The sequence below is a fragment of the Ixodes scapularis genome, unplaced genomic scaffold, assembly GCF_016920785.2.
Source record: "Ixodes scapularis isolate PalLabHiFi unplaced genomic scaffold, ASM1692078v2 PGA_scaffold2__306_contigs__length_199485367, whole genome shotgun sequence".
NCBI lineage: Eukaryota > Metazoa > Arthropoda > Arachnida > Ixodida > Ixodidae > Ixodes > Ixodes scapularis.
Genome location: NW_024609857.1, coordinates 63,791,592 through 63,808,718, shown reverse-complemented (window position 1 = coordinate 63,808,718; position 17,127 = coordinate 63,791,592). Strand labels below are relative to the sequence as shown.

The window sequence follows — 17,127 nt, the reverse complement described above, 5'->3', positions numbered from 1 at the left end:
TGACCTTGAGATGACCTTGGGAGGGGTCACGTGACCTTGGGGGTCACGTGACCTTGGGATGACCTTGGTTACGCCGACGCCGACGGCGACGCCAACGCCGACGGCGACGCCGCTCAAGCCGGGAACGGGCCCCTAAGAGCTGCGCTCTAAAACCACTGAAATGGATGTTTCTGAGGGCGTTGTACTACTTTATGATTGGAACTTTTGCTCTAAGTATAATATCTCGGAAGTGTATCAATTTATCTTAGTTAGGTGGGACACCTCATACAAACTACACTAATCTGTGACTTATAGAATAATATGTAGTAGAAAATAATTCAGTAACAGACTAGAAAATTAATTTCTGACTAGCTCTAACAGTAGCTTTGCTGAGCAACATAGAAAGATATAAATGTCCTGTATGCTACATGAACATATTAGAGCAGGTGGTGAGCGACACCCCTCAGGAAGTGTTCCGTCGTCATCCTTGCGCGTTCCTCCACCAATTTCTTGAGGGCCGCCTCTCTCTTCTGAAAGCTTTACATCACGGTGGGACAGGCTGGCCTCGAAGCAATGCTTCTGCAGTCAGATTTATCTCCTTCTGCTCTTGGCGGAGGGCGTCGATGAGCCGGAAAACTCCCAGGCGGCTCACGCCGACTAGGCTGTTTATTCGGCGATGCCAAGCCTCGACGTGATTTGTGTTGCGGGGCTGGCCTGGGCGTCAGTGAGGTCCGCCACTGACCACACTTGAGGTGAATAGAGGGGTTGCATCCGCATGCGTAATGGGCCCAGAGTAAAAATTCTGATGGAAATTTCTAATAGCCTATCGGTTTATTGACACTTTGTATTAGTTGTATTAGCCTATTAGTTATATTAGTCTATTAGTTGTATTAGTCTATTAGTTCTATTAGTCTATTAGTTGTATTAGTCTATTAGTTGTATTGGTGTAGCCTATTAGTTTTAGTTATATCGGCATGCTATTTACCTACTGCATTACATGGCTTGCCAAATGAGAGTACACGGTGTAGCTTATTTAAGATAATACAGTTTATTCTCCCATTCATACAAATCTCACATTCACGCAAACCTCTCAATTTAAATCAGGAATCTTCCTAGCCAGAAGCTTGTTCATCCTTGCCTTGCGAACCTTGCGCGTTGTCTCGTCAGTGCAGGTTGTGTCCACATAGTGCCCAAAGAAGCCTGAAAGAGATAAGGAATTTGGAGTTGAAAGTGACAGCACCCATAAGACATAATTTCTATGAAGACCGAAATGCTATCACAAGGTGGTCGAAGCCAGAGGGACACAAACTGTTTGGGCCTCCGACCACTAAAAACAATTTAGCAGCATCCGGTAACCCTCTTTCGAACGAACTCTGGGCTAGTTTTGGAAGCTCTCCCAGGCCCCGCAATCTCCACTTCGTGCACCTGAGTAAGGAGTGCTGGCAAAACAATGCGAGAAGCAGCTCGCATTCGGATCACTCGACGCAAGAAACCGCACCTTGATTGGCTGACAAGCGCCGTTCGTTGTTTGGCAACGGTTCGGGTTCTGTGATATAACGCAGAAAAACTGATTATCCCATTTTAATACGAAAATCGGTGGCGCAGGATTATAATGTTTAGATTCTTGGGATGCTTAGAGCCTCTAGAATAACGCATGACCAAGAGTGGACTATCCCAGAAACATCTTTAGTGCCCCTTTAAAGGGATTGTCCGGTCAAATTTTGTATTCGAGAAAACAATTGAATATCATTGCTATTGCCTCGACAAGCATCGTACGTGCAATATCTGAATTTTATATGCCCCTCTGCATGAGTAATTGAATTTATACTGCCCCAATCGCACTCTAGCGTAAACGCTGTTTTCGGTGGCAACATGGGAGCTCTGACACCACACAACACAAAGCGAGCATTTCTGTCTCGTCGTTTACCTGCGAGTGAACGCCACAGCTTGCTTCGTTTTTGTTGTTGTGCTCGACTTGTTTCGTGGTTAGGTGAGATTTTTGTTGCGCGGTTGGGTGCCACAATTACCGGGCAGCACACGCGAGCCAAGACATGACGTTCCACACTTCTCCGCAAGACGTGCGGTGACGAGCAAGATGGATCGTCGCCGGGCGTAGGGACTGGGTTCCCGTCAAGATCAAGATCCCGCTTAGGCAGCGTTTAGGCTAGAGCACTGCATGGGCCCGGGCCAGCCCAAAAGCCCGAGCCCGGCCCGCGGGCCGTGCCCGGGCCGGGTAGCACGTATTTTCTCGGGCCCCGGGCCGGGCTCGGGCTTGAACAAAAAAGTTCTCAGGCCGCGCCGGTCCGGTCCGGTCCGGTCCGGCCCGGGCCGTGCCTGGGCCGTGCCTGGTCAATCTTGTGCCGTAAATCATAGATTGTTGTTAATCTTTTAGGTTCATTAAATACAAAAAAAAGCGAAGTGCAAATTCACTACAGCGTCGTTAAAAATAATAACTAAAAGACGTCTTGAAGCTAGAAAGCCTTCAAGCTTTTTCCGTGTGAGCGAGGGTTCAGTGTTATAAATTGTAAACAAAATAAAGTCCCAGTCATATGCTTGTCAACCTGTCTGATTCATCGCTCTCAAAAATATCTAGTTCACTATTAGGAAGGTTTAGAAAAACGTACGCGAGCGCTTTGGGTACCGTAAAAATAGCGTTGAGATGTAAAACCTATGGCGATGCTAATTTTAGCTTGCCCAAAGTGCTTGAGTACGTTATTCTAAGACTCACTTATTGCACAGAGCGCGACACTATATTAGCGCGAACAAGCGATCGTCGTGTTTTTATGTTTATCTCATAGAATCAAAACGCTGTTTTCAAAACTATTAGTGTCTTTAGAAGTGCTCATCTAAGCTACAGACCTAAGCGGTATACTTTGGTGCCTACTAACACCATTTCGAAGTAAAATTCGAAAAAAGAGCCAACGTCGTGTTCGCGGTATCAGTGTCGCGCAGTGTACATAGTCCGTTCCGCGCTTGCACGTTTTGGGAACCATCTTGAAAAAAAAAACGTTTTAAGAGGTTAAGTAGGAATATATTAAACTTAAGCTTGCCTGAAAGGGTTGTATATTTTAAGAACGCGTTGACATGTAAAGCTAATTCAGAACATATTCTTAAACAGAAAAGGTGCGCAGACCAGGCTTAGAACGATGGAGACTTTTTGCGAAGAGGTTGCGATGTGCAGGGCCTTATAAAAGTAGGTTGAAACGGGACGCGTTGAAACGCAAAGAGTGTTTCGGAAACTGGTTCAAATAAGAAGGACGCTCAGGGAATGGGTCGAAACAGGACAAATTCAAACGAGAAGGGCGTTTAGGGAACTGGTCGAAACGAGACGGGTTCATATGGGAAGGGCGTTTAAAGAATGGGTCGAAACAGGACGGGTTCAAATGGGGAGCTCGTTTCGAGAACGGGTCGAAACGGGACAGGTTTAAACGGTAATTGGTTGTTTCGGGCTACAGCCATCGGGCCGGGTCGGGCGGGGCCTAGAAATTAAAAATTCTGTCGGGCTCGGGCCGAGCCCGGGCCGTGTCTCTTCCGGGCCGGGTCGGGCGGGGCCTAGAAATTAAAAATTCTGTCGGGCTCGGGCCGAGCCCGGGTCGTGTCTCTACCGGGCCGGGTCGGGCCGGGCCTAAAAATTCCGGCCCGTGCAGTGCTCTAGTTTAGGCAGCACATAAGAGAGCTACGAGCTGAGCTCTAAGCGGACAGAAGGCTCGTAAGCTGAGGCGTGATGCTGTGCCAACGATATTAAACTACGTCCATCCACTCCTCGCCCAAATCGGATCAATCAATTTGTTTATGCAGCGAAACCGAAACCAACAGGTAGACCACCTGGAAACGATACCAGAAGTTGTATTTAGCACGCGTGGAGCCAAATTCTGTTTGACCCGCATGTGAAAATAGAGTGTGGCTACGATTCACCAAACTCGTCCAAGTCGAGTGACGACATGCATTTGAAGGATTCGCCGGTTGTCTTCGACCCGCGGTCATCGCCTCTGAGGGAAAGACCCGCAGCCTCATCACCGATCCAGTGGATCCGCCGATGTGTGTACCCAGATACCGCTTCGTGTACCTAGTTGCCACTTCAGAGGCGACCTTTGCTTTGCAAGCGCTCCTAATTCGATCGATGGCCGTCGCAGTTGTGTTTGCGCGAAACGGCATACGTTTGCTCGAAGCTTATGGCCGTTTTCGAGTAATATCCTGCTAAAAGGCGTGACTTTTTTTTTTTGCACATGCTTGGGAACTGCAATAAAAGAACTGTGTTTCAGTAGTGTAAAGCCTAGGACAGTGGTTCTCAACCATCGATATTTCGCGGACCCCTTGTGGATCGGCGGAGATGATGGAGGACCCCGTTCGTGGTGAGAGGAGAGGAAAGGTATAAGTTAAATAATATAACTAAGGGGTAGTGTGAAGTAGACCTCCCTTATTGACCTTCATACGAAAAAACTCGCCCGAAAACTAAAACATTTCTTTTCGACCTGAAAAGAAAAAAAAAGAAGACAACTTTTATTGCCGGGCTCGACTGATAAGGCAGGCCTTCGCGGATCCCTAGAAGGCCTTCGCGAACCCCCATTTGAGAACCTCTGGCCTAGGAGACTATATAATTCGAAACAAATACAATACACCCATCGACCAACGCTTGTAAGTTGTTCTCCCGACCATCCGACAAACCTTTGCGTTTTGTGACGTCACGCAGCAGCTACGGATGTCAGCCATTGACACTGGCGAAATTCGGGGTGCAGTTTCGTACATACGCTCATGAAAGGTTTAGTTAATAACGGCAGATCATATATCAAAATAAAAATGTTGTTTGTTTACATGAAGGCTCCCTCGATGTAACGAGCGCAAAAACTTAAGTACTTCCGGTTTCGACCGGACAATCCCTTTAAGAGAAACTTGCAGCGCTGAACCGTTTAGACTATTTGCAAATAATTATAACTTAAAAAATACTATTTTAAGTATGAACGTATTTTTAATACATTCAATTTGTAATTAAGATTACAAATTGAGAGCAATAATGAATCTATTATCAGAAATTTTAATTTTTGAGCATCCCCACTCGATATCAACTAATTATATTTTAGGCTGAAATCCGTAGAATTGGGCCTTCGACCACTTTACTCGTATTTCAAAGCAAATGTCTGTATGAATTATTTTGAGTTCCTTTACCATGTTACACTATTTACAACTTGACAAAGATTTACAGGGGAAACCGCTACGGCACGTAGTTGAGAAACATGACACATAAAATTTTCGGGAACCGCATGCACATTTCAAAAGAAATACCTCCGGACCATCTTCCCTAAGAGGTGTTTTATATGTTTTTGATATTCTTTTTGCTACCAAATGTACAGCAACCTCAGGGTCGCCGAGAAAAATGCATGGCGTAACCACGAACGGAACAGGCATTCTAGATGCTACAAATGCACCGCACACTAAGATAAGGGGTATATTGTCACGAAGGAACAAAAGAGGAAACAAAGAATAACTGAGGAAACTAAAACGTTTAATCGGGCGAACTTGTGCCCAAGAAATAAAAAGGAAACAGAAGATAAGAGCAGAGCGTCGCGGGCGTCGATGTCGGCGAAACCGCAGGATCGAGCGCTGGGGCGAGACTGACTCGACAAGGTCGCGAGCGGCGTCTTATCTAGAGTGAGTCACTATCTCGAAGATTCGGCGGAGAAGGTTCGGGCGTAGCGCGCTCGGGGCGAGGATGAACACGCACTTTCTAGAACAACACTAGCAGGGATAGACAATAGAAGTTATGTCCGGAGCAAGAATAAACGAGAAAGTTCTAGAAGTCCGTGACCCTGCGTGCGGCATTATCCCCCCCTTTAAAAAGTGCATCGTCCCGATGCAACCCAAAAACAAAACAAAGCAAATAAAAAGAACGGTAAACTAAAGAGTCATTTGGAATACGTAAGGTCCACTGTCCTATCGAGCGTAGTACGGCTTCATGCGCACGACGTGGACGACTTCTGGTCGTGGAGGGCGGCGTGATGAAGTCCTTGTTCCGTCGGGCATCAGCTCGTAGTTCAGATCCCCGAGTCGACGAAGCACTTCGTAGGGTCCAAAGTAGCGCTTCAGGAGTTTCTCGCTGAGACCACGGCGGCGGATCGGTGTCCACACCCACACCCTGTCTCCGGGCTGGAAGTGGACGTCCCGGCGACGAAGGTTGTAGCGGCCAGTGTTGATACGTTGTTGGGCTTGAATCCGGAGTCTGGCGAGCTGACGGACTTCTTCTGCCCGTTGGGCAACCACCTGGGCGTCGTCGCTTCCGTCGACAGTCGGTTCGTGGGGTAACATAGCGTCCAGCATTGTTGTTACCTTGCGCCCATGCACCAGTTGAAAGGGTGTCACTCCGGTGGTCTCTTGTACGGCCGTGTTGTAGGCAAAGGTGACATACGGCAACACCTCGTCCCATGTCTTGTCCTCCACGTCGACGTACATGGAAATCATGTCGGCGATGGTCTTGTTGAGTCTTTCCGTCAGCCCGTTGGTCTGAGGGTGGTACGCCGTGGTGCGACGATGGCTGGTGTGGCTGAGACGAAGGACTTCTTGTGTCAGCTGGGCCATGAACGAGGATCCACGGTCCGAGATCAGGACTTCGGGAGCGCCGTGCCGGAGGACAATGGATTCAATGAAAAACTTGGCAACTTCCACAGCAGTTCCGAAAGGAAGGGCTTTCGTTTCGGCGTACCGCGTGAGATAATCTGTGGCGACGATGATCCATCGATTTCCTGACGTCGACGGCGGAAAAGGGCCAAGTAGATCCATTCCGATCTGCTGGAAGGGTGCCGTTGGCGGAAGAATTGACTGCAAGCGTCCGGCCGGCCTCGTTGGAGGTTTCTTTCGTCGCTGGCATTCATGGCATGATCGTGTGTATAGGTGGACGGTTTTGGGGAGCTTGGGCCAGTAATACTTTTCACGAATACGGGCCAGTGTCCGGCTGTAACCAAGGTGTCCGGACGTCGGGTCGTCGTGGCAAGCTTGGAAGATCTCCTCTCGAAGGTCGGTCGGGATTACCAGCAGCCACGTGGAGTTGTTGTTGCCGAAGTTCTCTTTGTAGAGAACTCCTTGTCTAATGGCGAAGGTCGGCAGGGCTCGTGAAAAAACACGTGGTATGGCACTCCCACGCCCTTCCAGGTGCTCTATTAGTGCTCGTAGCTCAGGATCGTCTCGTTGACGTCGGGCCATGTCGTCGCTGTTCACTGCGCCCAGGAAACACTCGTCGTCATCGTCGTCGCTGCTGTCAGAGGGTGTTTCGACGGGAGCTCTGGACAGGCAGTCGGCGTCGCTGTGCTTGCGGCCTGACTTGTAGACTACGGTCATGTTGAACTCTTGTAGTCGGAGACTCCATCGCGCAAGGCGTCCTGACGGGTCCTTGATGTTCGCAAGCCAGCAGAGCGAATGGTGGTCCGTGACTACGCGGAACGGGCTTCCGTATAAGTACGGACGAAACTTCGTGATCGCCCAGACGACCGCAAGGCATTCTTTTTCGGTCGTGGAGTAATTTCGCTCCGGCTTGGACAATGTCCGACTTGCGTAGGCGATGACTCGCTCGGTGCCCTCTTGTACTTGAACCAGTACCGCGCCAAGTCCTGTGTTACTTGCGTCCGTGTGAATCTCGGTTTCCGCATTCTGGTCGAAATGTCCAAGAACAGGAGGCGCCTGCAGTCGTCGCTTCAGCTCGTCAAATGCCTGCTGCTGCTCCTCGGCCCATTCGAATTTCTCGGCGTCCTTCGTGAGGCTTGTGAGCGGTGCGGAAATCCTTGCGAAATCTCGAACGAAGCGCCGATAGTAGGCGCATAACCCAAGGAACCTTCGCACGGCCTTCTTGTCCGTCGGCGCTGGAAATGCTGCGACGGCGCGAGTCTTCTCTGGGTCGGGGCGAACGCCTTCGTTACTGACCACGTGACCTAGGAACTTCAGCTCGTCATAGGCGAACCGACACTTTGACGGCTTGAGGGTGAGTCCGGCGGTCCGTATGGCTTGGAGAACAGCTCGTAGTCGTCGCAGGTGCTCGTCGAAGTCGCTGGAAAACACTACGACGTCGTCGAGGTAGACGAGACAGCTCTGCCACTTCAGTCCTGCCAGTACGGTGTCCATGACACGCTGGAAAGTTGCTGGCGCCGTGCACAGTCCGAAGGCCATCACCTTGAACTCGTACAGCCCATCCGGCGTGACGAAAGCTGTCTTCTCTCGGTCCCGTTCGTCGACTTCTATCTGCCAGTAGCCGCTCTTCAGGTCCATCGATGAAAAGTATCGGGAGTGGCGCAGCCGGTCTAACGTGTCGTCGATGCGGGGGAGTGGATAGACGTCTTTCTTCGTCACCGCGTTCAGCTACCGGTAGTCCACGCAGAACCTAAGCGTTCCGTCCTTCTTCTTAACCAGTACGACTGGAGAGGCCCAGGGACTGCTTGAAGGTTGGATTATGTCATCGTTCAGCATCTCTTGAACTTGCTCCTGGATCACTTCCCTTTCTTTAGCAGAGACTCTGTACGGTGACCGATGCACAGGCCGCGCGTCGTCCTCGGTAACGATGCGGTGCTTCGCAACGGTGGTTTGCGCACCTTTGACGACGTGGCAAAGCAGTCGCGGTATTCGGTGAGGAGGTCACTGAGCTGTCGTCGTTTCAGGCCCAGAAGCTTAGGGTCAATGTCGAGCTGCGCTGGCGACGTATTGTCTTGCTGAGGTGGCGAGGATTCGTCAGTAATGGCGGCGATAGCGGCGGAGTTTCGGAGTTCCTCGACCTGGCCCACGGCTGCACCTTTTGTGAGGTGTTGCGCTTCATTTCGGAAGTTCGTCACGAGGACCACAGTGCGGCCATCCTGAAGTTCAGCAACTCCTCTTGCGACGCCTATTCCTCTTCCAAGAAGCAACTGTAGGCTTCCTTCGAGCAGAACTTAGCCGCAGAAAGCTTCGGTGATCCCGACGGGTACGAAAACACTCGACCGCGGCGGTAAGTTCACGTGGCTTGCGAGGACTCGGACCGCAGACGACGTCGCTATGGGTTCCTCCGGTGGTGAAACAGGTTTTCGTAGCGTCAACCGGTTTGCTCCGAGGTCGATGACGGCGCCATACTCGCAGAGGAAGTCCATTCCGAGGATAACGTCCCTGGAACAGTCTTGCAGAACGACGAACTTCACAGGGCGCGTCTCACCGTGGATCTCGACGCGAGCAGTGCATCGCCCGACTGGTGTGATGAGGTGCCCACCGGCGGTTCGTATTTCAGGGCCTTCCCACGGCGTTGTCACTTTTCGCAGGCGGCGAGAGAGCCTCCCACTCAAGACGGAGTAGTCTGCTCCGGTGTCCACGAGTGCCGATGCGTCGTGGCCGTCGATAATGATGTGTAGGTTGTTGGACACCGACGCAGGGACGTCGTTGTGATGCGTAGCGTCGAGACAGTGGGAGCGCTCCGGCGTTCTTGGAGGTTCTTTACTTCGGTCGTCTTCGGCAACGCCACCTCCAGGCGTTGCCGCACTTAGTTTTCCCGGCGACGCAAGGGTGACAGGCTCTCTCGGCGGGGTCGTGGCGCTGGAGACGCTGAACGTCTGGGCGACGGTGAGCGGGACTCACGGCGGAGCGGCGTTGAAGATGGCGAACGTCGGAGATACTCCTCGATGTCACGAGGACGTTCGTCGTACCTTGGGCGCGGGTCGTTCGGGTGGAACCCGCGCAGCCCCAGTTGTCGGTAGGGGCATCGACGGTAAATGTGGCCGGCTTCACCGCAGTGATAACACAACGGACGTCGATCGGCCGTCCTCCACACGTCGGTCTTTCGTGGCGGTTCTGGGCGGACGTACGCCCGATCTTCGTGGCGTCGGGAATACTGCGGCGCTGGAGGTTCACGTCGAGGTGGCGCCGTATACGGGTGAGCAGGGGGTGGTCGTCGGGTAGCTGCGGCGTAGCTCAGCTTCGGTGGTTCAGGAGCGGCGCTGGCGAGAACTTCTGGCTGTAGCGCCTGCTGCAGTTCTTCCCGGACAATCTCGGCGACTGAGGGCGTAGCCGGGCTTGTGGCAACAGGTAGCAGCTTCCTTATTTCTTTCCGCACGACGTCCCGGATAATCTCGCGGAGGTCCGGGCTGTTGTAGCTGGAAGTCGAGTGGGCAGCGACGCCGGGGAGTCGCTGGTAGTGGGAGGCCCGTGCTTGAAGAGCACGTTCAATGTTCGTTGCCTCCGTGATGAATCCTTCGACTGTGATGGGCGGGGCTCGCACAAGGCCGCCGAAGATGTTTTCCTTGACGCCTCGCATCAGGATTCTCAGCTTCTTTGCTTCGGAGGCTTGAGGATCGGCGCGGTTGCTGAGTCGCAGGACATCCTCCACGAAGCTAACGACGCTCTCGTTAGGTCCTTGGATCCTCGTTTGAAGAAGCTCTTCCGCGTGTTCTCTTCGTTGTTGGTTCGAGAATGTTCTTCGCAACTCAGCCTTGAGTTGCTCCCAGGAGGTGATCGATGCTTGGTTCTCGAACCAATTCCGGGCGGTTGCTTCCAAGGCAAAGTAAGCATTTTGAAGAAAGTGCTCTGGTGTCCACCCGTTATGACGGGCCACTCGTTCGTACTGTTGGACCCAGTCATCGATGTCTTCGTGGCTTTCGCCGTGGAAGGGAGCCGGTGTCCCAGGAACGACAGGCAGGTAGACGACGGCAGAAGCGGCGGGGGTCTGAGGCTGGTTGGCCATCGTCGTCTTGTTCGGCTTGGGCTTGTCCAGCAGCAAACCGTACTCTGGATCCTCTCCCTTGTTGCGGTGGCTGGTCCGAGTTGTAGGTTCCTCGTGGAGTGGTCTCCTCACCGGGCTTGGAATCGGACTTGCACTGCGGGCCTTTGGAGGGGAACGCTGCACGGGCATGCGGTACCCTGCACCTCCACCAAAATGTCACGAAGGAACAAAAGAGGAAACAAAGAATAACTGAGGAAACTAAAACGTTTAATCGGGCGAACTTGTGCCCAAGAAATAAAAAGGAAACAGAAGATAAGAGCAGAGCGTCGCGGGCGTCGATGTCGGCGAAACCGCAGGATCGAGCGCTGTAGCGAGACTGACTCGACAAGGTCGCGAGCGGCGTCTTATCTAGAGTGAGTCACTATCTCGAAGATTCGGCGGAGAAGGTTCGGGCGTAGCGCGCTCGGGGCGAGGATGAACACGCACTTTCTAGAACAACACTAGCAGGGATAGACAATAGAAGTTATGTCCGGAGCAAGAATAAACGAGAAAGTTCTAGAAGTCCGTGACCCTGCGTGCGGCATTAATATATATATAGACTAAATTTCATGCTTCGATACTTACCATACATCTTCATGATTTGGGTCCGAAAATAGCCAGATGGGTGTCCTTCCACCACACGTCGAACGAACGGTTGGCGTTGAAGTCCGTAAGTCCAACTGCGCTCAAGTTCTTTATATCGTCACATGGAATAACGACGTTCGCGTCGCCGTCCTAAAACCGAAGTACACATGCATGTTTCTGCACAAGTAGACAGGATACGATTTTTCCGACACACGTGTTACTTTTGTATTCGCGACTCCAGCGACCTATAGGGGGCGCCACCACCAAACAAACATGGCGGCTGGGTCCAGGTCGCGTCGGCTCGGCCGGGCCGCCTGAACGGGTGGCGCATTCAATTTAACAAATTTTCTTTTGTTTAATGCCCAATTTTATAGGCATTTGAACTGAGACGGTTAAGTGTAGCCGGTGCACATAAACTTGCCCAGCATATTTTCGTTTTGCCGGTATTTTTTCGTTCTTTTCATGTCAAACTTTCGTTTCGGAGACTTCGTTCAAAACCGAAACTATGGGCTCCGGAGAAACGGTAATAGACTCTAATTAGTTTTGATCATCTAAGGAAAGCGGCTATGGCTACAGAATTGTTCCACCGAGAGTAATTTTTAGCTAACTCGCATGCCTCGACCATGCGACTTATCTGTCCGAAAAATCGAGCTCTTGTGCGTATCCGCGTTTAAGAAACAGCTCCATTCCTCCGCTCGGTCAAGAACACAGGCTGCAGGAAAATTACGGAAATTAAGCAAGCGCTTCTTGAGCCAAGGAGCATGTTAACCCGCTGGCGCTTCACTAAGCAGCTGATACTCGTATTTCAATTCAGGTTTTAGTAGCAATCGAGAAGTCATTTTGACCGAGCGGGTTATGTATTATATTACGTACTATGGCCCAGCAAAGCGATATTAGAATATTCTAAGGGCTGAAACATGAACCTAGTTGACTAGCTATCAGGTGACCTGCTGAATAAAAGTATATTTGACAGACAGAGAGATACTATGCTTAAAGTTAGCCAAATGGTTCTAGTCGGTAGCACGGAGACGAATGCGGACCAACTGAGGAGAGTCTTCATCGGAAATTCACTCAGAACCTCTCTGCGTTGAACTTTGCTTCGAATCCTGAGCGGAGAAAATTAGTATTTTTTGTGGCCGGTCAACCTGAGCAATGTAGACGTATATTGCTGCTGGCTTCGACGGGGGTATAATATAAATATTGGAGGCGCGATAGATCCTAATGCCGTGGCAGCTTCTAACCTTGCGAGACGCGTCCCCCACCTTTTGAAAGCAGATAATTTCCTTCATTAATCATACAGCGAGCAGGTTTTCCTGAATCAAGTAATTGCGAAATTAGCCCAACTCCTTCAGTGTGGTCCAGAGGCTTTTTCGGCGAAAAGCAGCCAAAATGAATAGCCAACGCACCGGCCGGCGTGGGTGGCTCAAACTTGAAGCTAATCGAGCACAACCAAACTCAAGAAAAGCAGCTATCGAACCTTCCCATTCACTTGACTGCAACATTGGTGTTCCCCCCAGTGAAACACCTCGTCTGTCGTCCTAAGTCCACTGTTCTACATACTTATAGAGAAACCACTTATCAGTTACCAAGTAGTCGTCACTTTGACTGATTCCAGACAGACAAGAAATCAAAACGTTTTTCCCTGATTCCTGCCCATCCAAGAAATCGAAAGCACTCGACCATGTGTAGTGGAGTAAACGGGCTTTCAAACACATGATGGAAGGAAACAATCTACCGAGGCTTCACCACACTAATGAACACTCAGGCAAACTTAAAAAATTTTCGGACCTTCGTCAAATTACATTGTTCGCCACCACGCCGGCAACACGTGTCCGCGAAAGCCACCAGAGACGCTGAGGGGCGCGGAGCGACCTAGACCGGCGGGTTCCCGGTTTTCCGCTTGGCGGCGTCCGTTTTGCTGGAGTCGCGAATTGGTATGGTGCCCGGAGCGCGTCTCCAACTGGTGTGTTTAGCGTCCTATCCCGCCCATACATCAAAAGTGATCCCAATATAGCCACAAATGACGTCACAGAAGCCGGAGTGTCATGCTGTTGCCTGTCGCGATCCTGGCGGTTGGCCGTAGAAATGCTGGCGAAAGGCACGAACGAATGCGAGTGTCGCTGTCGTCACGCGTCCCAGGCGTCCCAACTTCCGGCTGCTCTAGCTTCCGTGAACTGTCACAGTGGAGAGCGACCTGCATCAGAACAGGCGTCTGCTGTTTGTACCACAAGTTTTTGGACGCCGCCAGGGTCGCGACCGGCGACAGCATGACACTTTTATGACGTCATCAGGTGGAAATCGAGGGACCACTTTTTTGGCCGCGGTAAACACACCAGTCGGAGACGCGTTCCAGGCACCATAGTTCCGTGGCGCTTTGCTCCTGGGGTGTTTCAGGTCTTTCTCGTTCACCCCAAAATGCCCGCGTATGCAAACGAGAAAAGTACCTGAAGCCTGGGGCCGAATACCGAGGAACAGCAGAGCTACGACGCAAGAAAAGAGCAAGCGCTGCCGTGCCGCAGGCAAGCGCAGCGGCACTTTTGATATTGCAAGAATGTGCCGGCGTCGGCGAATCTAACATTCACGGTGCTGACAGCCACAGAGCCTACACATCTTTTTCCTTGTAAATTTTTCTCCTTGCTCTGCTGTTATTGGGCACAACTAAGTTCCGATTTCGAAGTTGCCTGTTATTTCTGGAACTCGTGGTTCCCGAAATTAATCATATCTTCCAAACTCGCCCCTTGACACACATTCAAAATTTTTATAGTACAATAGATGATCCATGTAGTGACGTTTTTAACCCATCTTGTATAGCACTCAAGTGTTTCCTTAATTGTCACTAGAATTTTCGTACTCCATTTTGCTATATGTATATTGTACTTCATTACAAAGGAGAAAGCTGTTCATGAGCACAAAAATGAAATGGATGAATGAATGAATGGTCCATCTTTGTCTTTTTGAGTTGTACATCCAATGAAGACAATTTGTTGTGAACATTCACTCTTATGTCTGATAAAGAATTTACAATGCAGAAACTTCTGTTAGCCAGCTAGTTGAAAGTGTCGGTGGGGCCGAGCTCACCTATAGACAATTAAGGGTTCCCACATCTAATAAATCTCAGTTATTTGTTCATATTTATTCGGTGGTGTCGAGTTTCAATTGTTCTAATATGCCCATTTAAAATTGTAATAGAATGGCTGTGTTACAAGTAGTCTAATGAGCGTTCTATTTGGTTAAAAAAATGTGTAAATTTGTCTAATTATTATTCTACAAGATGCTCAATGCTTGTATTAGTCTATGAAACTGTTATTCTAATAGAAGGCATACATTAACCTAATAAATATTTCTATTAGACAAATAGTTGTGTATTAGTCTAATACACATCTCTACTCGTGTGATAAAGGCGTTCTCGAGGTGTTTCAGCACCTTCGTTGCCTCGGGGGGCATCAGGGAGGGGCTTCATCCCTTCATAGGCCTGCATGCAATTCATAAAAGAATTACATTAGCATATATGAATTTCACATTGAATTTCCTGGTATTATATAACTGTTGGATTCCACTCCTGTTTTCAATATTGAGCTGCACACATTGAGGAAAGTGACTTGTTATTCCTGCTCTCTTACAGTTAATGTTTATAATTTAAGTGCTCCTTGTAGGGAACACGAGAGCATCCTTGAATGCTCTGAAAGTGAAATCTTATCAAAGCCACAAACATAAAAATGATAACCTATTGCACGGACTTCAACAGGTGTGTGGATGCAGCCTTTTTAACTCTTTCCTTTCAATGCCACAGGCCCTGCACTGCCAGAAATAAAATTTGGTGTGATGGAAGGCATGGCACCAATTCCTGGATTTTTGAGGGTCAATAGTTTATATTTCAAAGTAGTTTTACATGTTCTCACGTTGTGGTGAGCTGTCAAAAATAGCTGTTTGGCAAGGCGACGGCACTTGTTAACAAAGCGTCCTGCTCGCTCCGGACTTCGTAACAATGACAGCATTATTTGCGTAATTCTGTCTCGTGGTGGATATTTGCATCTCAGCGGCTTTCGGGGGCTCTATAAATGGCATCAGTCCCTCACATAAGAAGATTCACACCGGAGAGCATCGCTGAAGTTTTTTATACTGTAGTGTGCCGGCACAGATGCTTTATATTATCGAGAAACAGGAGAAAAAATGCTAACAGGTAAAACTGCAAGCAGTATTGTGACTAAACCAATGTCAAGCACGAAATAACTGCATACTGCAGGAGATATGGGTTGTAGTACCTGTGTTTCTCCAATGAATGAATTTTTTGAAAAGCACAGGTGCCACCGAGGTTAACTTGCAGACAGACCTAAACAAAATAATTTTAGTTAGAGTTCTCTTACTTAGATGTGATATCTGTGAGTATGAGGAAGATTTTGTACATTCAAAACTTCTTTTAAAGCATTGACACTTCGAAACAGCTGCTCAAGTTTAAGCTTTTCTTTGTTCATTTTACACGTAAACTCCAAGTTAAAAAAAAAAAAAAAAAACTTGTGAAAATCTTTTTAGTATACAGTCGAGCCCAGTTATATCGCACCCGGGTATTTCGAATTATTGCCTATATCGAACAGTCCAAACATCCCCTTGAAAATCACATGTAATAGTATACACCTTTTTTGCTTAGCCTCGTACCCAGCCACGTTGTTCCCATATCCGGTATGCGTTGCGAAAAAAAAAGTGAAAGCCGTTTACAACTCCCTGTAACGCCGAATTGGAGCGCAGCTCTTGAGGAGGAGGAGGGAAGGGTACTGAGGGGAAGGTAGACCCCTCCTCCTCCTCCTTCTTCTCCTCCTCCTCCCCTCATTCTTGAATATGCTTCGGGGGGTCACCTGACCTCGGGGGAGGGGGTCACGTGACCTCAGGGGAGGGGGGTCTCACGTGACTTGAGGGGGGAAAGGGGGTTACTTGACCTCGGGGAGGGGGTCACGTGACTTGGGGAGTCACGTGACCTCTGGGAGTCACATGACCTTGTGGGGTCTGTGACCTTGGAAGTCACGTGACCTTGGGGTAACCTTGGGGGGTCCCGTGACCTCGCGGTTACACCGACGGCGATGCCGCTCAAGCCGGAAACGGGTGCCTAAGAGCTGTGCTCTAAAAGCAAAAGATTTTAACCCGGGAAAAGAAAAACTATATAGAAAGGACATAACAAGAAGGAATGACGGTTGCAATTAAAATGTTAACATATTCTACTGGCGAGACGAGAGGAAAGCGATGTTTTCACGCATACCGGAAGTTCCAGAATTGAAGATGGCGGCGCTCACGTAGAAAAGGTGTATAGGATCGAGCGTTGTCTTTTTGTATCGAACTCCCATGGGCTTCCATGGCGGGGACACTCGATATAGCGAACTAAGCATGGCGGCCCTTCGCTTCTCCCCAGGTCAGATTGCGCGCGCAGAGCACAAGCTCGCGTTGCCGGGCTGGCAGACCGCCTAGCCAGCAGTGTTGCGGAATGGGCACCCCCATTCCAGTCCAATTCCATTCCGGGGAATTAAAGTTTCGATAATTCAATTCCTTTCAACTCCTAAGAATGGGAACAGTGGGCCCATTCCCACTCCCGGAATGGCTGAATTGTTCCATTCCATTCCGCTAATTCCTAAAGGTAAAAATTGGCACTTGACAGCTATATTGTGTTGTCGGCATAAGCAGGGTAAAGCTGCCATTATCAACGCTGAGACAATTGCAAAAAAATGCTAAAGGCCCTAAAAAACACTGAATTTGCTAAGCGGAGCGCTGGTGGAACAAAGTGTTTGTTTACATTGTACTGCAAACACCGAGAAAGCCCCTTGATATGTCGATGCTTGTTTAAGACATTAGTCTTGCGACCACGTGGCTCGCAACAAACAGCAACA

At 49.6% G+C, this 17,127-nt stretch overlaps 1 long non-coding RNA gene across 1 annotated transcript; it reads right to left on the bottom strand.

Moving 5' to 3' along the window:
* Positions 1-1,014: 1,014 nt before the first annotated feature.
* On the bottom strand, positions 1,015-13,781 carry LOC115330474. The gene is made up of 3 exons (XR_006077901.1): positions 13,702-13,781; positions 11,258-11,407; positions 1,015-1,179 (listed from the first exon to the last, which is right to left on the bottom strand). It is a non-coding gene; the product is annotated as an uncharacterized LOC115330474 (long non-coding RNA).
* Between the last annotated feature and the right edge of the window lie 3,346 nt (positions 13,782-17,127).